The sequence below is a fragment of the Alosa sapidissima genome, chromosome 2 (genome assembly GCF_018492685.1).
Source record: "Alosa sapidissima isolate fAloSap1 chromosome 2, fAloSap1.pri, whole genome shotgun sequence".
Classification (NCBI taxonomy): domain Eukaryota; kingdom Metazoa; phylum Chordata; class Actinopteri; order Clupeiformes; family Clupeidae; genus Alosa; species Alosa sapidissima.
Window position 1 is genome coordinate 204,323 of NC_055958.1, and position 2,995 is coordinate 207,317.

Sequence of the window (2,995 nt, forward strand, 5' to 3'; positions counted from 1 at the left end):
TCGTCTTCTCCATGTGGTCAGTAACACTAGGGAGCTTGTATTTATACCCTTTCAGGGCTGGGAGGGGTGTGGTTTTAGGGAGGAGGACCAATCCAGTGCAATTCTGTCCACAGACATTCAGTGCCTAGATGTATGTCATAAACTTGGAAGTTGAAGTCCAAGTTCCGGAATATCACCATTATGCCTACCTGACTTTGTGTGCTCATTTCCCCATTTTGTGTTTTATTAAAGAATTTTATTTTCAAAGATATTTGAAAGAAAAACAAATAACATTGTTTAGTTATTTTTTTTATTATTTTTTCATTTATTTCTCATTATTTTTTTTTTTTTAAGTCAAAGAATTTTCTAACATGTTATTTTTATTATTTACTCATTTCAGAGGTCAATTTTCTGTGTTTCGGGGGACTTGCATCCTCTCTAATGTAATTTGCTTCCACCATGTGCTTCTTGCACTTGCAGCAGCGGTAGATGATGACGATGACCACAGCAAGGACCAGGAGGATGCTCACAACAGCTCCTTAAATCATGCCAACCATGGAAGGAGGAATAATCCAAAGTTCCAAAAAGCACTCCTCGATTCCAACCCGGTTCCTGGCAATGCAGTGGTAAGTCCCTGAGTCACTCTCTTTTGCACCTGGGATGTGGAGCCTGCCTGCAACAGCATCTAAGCGGGCAGAGGATGGTAGTGTGTAGGGTCCGGTTGCTCTCTGCCAGTTGTAGTCGATGGGGATTGCACCTTCCAGGGCATTGCAGTGCAGCACCACATTTCCGCCCACCTCTGCAGTGCCCTTTGTGTGACAACTTGGCTTGGAGGGAGCATGCATCACCCGGAGGATGACCGCAATTTTCTGGATACCAGGGACCTTCTTCACTTGGCACTTGTAAGAATCTGAAGGTGTCAGTCGTAGCATTTTAATGGAGGCATCTCCTTTCCGTGGATCGGTTGAAGTGAAGTGGACCCTGTCTTTGAGTGGCACGTAGTAGTTATCGTAGATCTGCCCGGCGGTGAACACAATGATTACTGGGTCCTCTTGTAGTCCAGCATTAGACAGCCTAGTCCACTCGACTTCCAGAGGTCCAATGTCATCTGGGGCATTCCAGGATTGCGCTTCCTCCAACCGCCTTCTCCTCAAGTTTCTTGTCGGTCGAGTTGATCAGGACGCCGCCGCTACATTTGACGAGTAAAATGAGTAAAACTGTGAATATTCGCTTGTCCATTGTTGGGTGTCTTTGGATTCATCCCCCTTTTATATGTTTCACAGGCCTGCAGCAGTGCAGACAGTAATTTGCATAACCAATAGATTTGCTCCAGTCATTTGAATAACCAATAGATTTGCAGGATGTCAAAATGCACATGTCATCAGTGTTTGAGTTGAAAATGTGGAAGCATATGTAGAAAATGTGGAAGCATATGTAGAAAATGTGGAATTTACTACGCTAAGCTATGATTGGTTCCTGTTCCTTAACTACATCGCTTCACATATGCACCAAGGGTATAAATAGACAATCCCACATGTCAGCAGCATCAAGCGGAAGGGGTGCATGCATGCTAGAGGTTTTGAGGAAGAAATTCAGGAGTCAATCAGTGGAAGAAATGTCAGGTATGTGGAACTTTTCATGTTTTATTTCATGAAGTCATTTATGTCCACAAGTTTTACTGTCAAAATAATATGAAAATGTATACTACTTTCTGGCTTCACCACATAGTGCATGTTCTGGTGCGACCAGTTCCCCCAAATGAGGTACCCATTGGCCGCCAAAATGTTCAAGAAACTGAAGAAAGTGGAGGGTCCTGCAGGCAAGTTTAGTTCCTCTTTTGATACACTGGTATTGTGCATATTACTAATCAGGTGAATTTTCAAAAATGATTCCTTTCTCTTGCAGATGCAACTGTGGAAATTGTGACCTGTTCACTTTTTCTATGACTGTTGTCATTTTTGGCATTTTGCTGATGATTTGCTACATTGTAGTTGCCTTGTTATACTACAATGGATGTCTCAATAAACGGCCATTCTAAATAGGCTTGTAGCGTAGCTTTTCTGGAGGTTCAGGTTGCTGTTTTGGAACATGTTCAGAAAGATGAATATATCTGTTGAAAATATTTGTAACAGACTTTGAATGACGGTTAAAGTTCAAGATTGATGTCACATAACTGTACACATATTTCATTAAAATAAATCTAAATTTCATTTGAATAGTGATTGCTGAAGTAGTCATGTCTTTAATTCAACTTTTGCATCCATAAAGCTGTCCTAAGGCTATTAGCTGTATTAGATTAGATATAACATTACGTAGCTTTTCTGGAAGTTCATGTAGCTTTTCTGGAAGTTCTAGGAAATTGTATTGGAACACTGTGCACCTTTTCTGGAAGTTCATGTTGTTTTTGAATATTGCGTAGCTTTTCTGGAAGTTCATGTAGTTGATTTGGAACATTGTGTAACTTTCCTGGAAGTTCGTGTAGTTGTTGTGGAATATTATGTAGCGTTTCTGGAAGTTCATGTAGAAGTTTTGGAATATTGTGTAGCTTTTCTGGATGTTCATGTAGTTGTTTTGGAATATTGTGTAGCTTTTCTGGAGGTTCATGTAGTGGTTTTGAACATTGCATAGATTTTCTTGTAGTGAACATAATAGCCTAAACATGTGCTTATTAGGCGTTAACAGTGCATAATAAGCAGTTAACAATTCATAACTAACAGCTAGCTAACTGTTCATAACATTAAGTAACTGTTAACATGCAGCTTGTAAGTGTTGTAAGTCCACCGATCATCTGACCATTGCGTTGTCTCATTTTTTCAACTGCTGTGATGCAGACGTTCCTTAGTTTTTTGGCCATCTTAGTCAACGTTGCAGAACTTGCTGCTATGTTGTCTTCCATCATATCAATTTGCCAAAGTTGTAGGCCCTGTGAAAATCTACATCAACAGCAATACATAAATAAATGAATACATAAATAAATAATTGTCTTGTTGTATCCTTGTAGGCTAATTGATTGCTT

At 40.0% G+C, this 2,995-nt stretch overlaps 1 long non-coding RNA gene across 1 annotated transcript; it reads left to right on the forward strand.

Moving 5' to 3' along the window:
- Positions 1-572: 572 nt before the first annotated feature.
- On the forward strand, positions 573-1,771 carry LOC121704005. Its single transcript, XR_006030206.1, has 3 exons — positions 573-605; positions 1,521-1,601; positions 1,708-1,771. It is a non-coding gene; the product is annotated as an uncharacterized LOC121704005 (long non-coding RNA).
- The last annotated feature ends 1,224 nt before the right edge of the window (positions 1,772-2,995 follow it).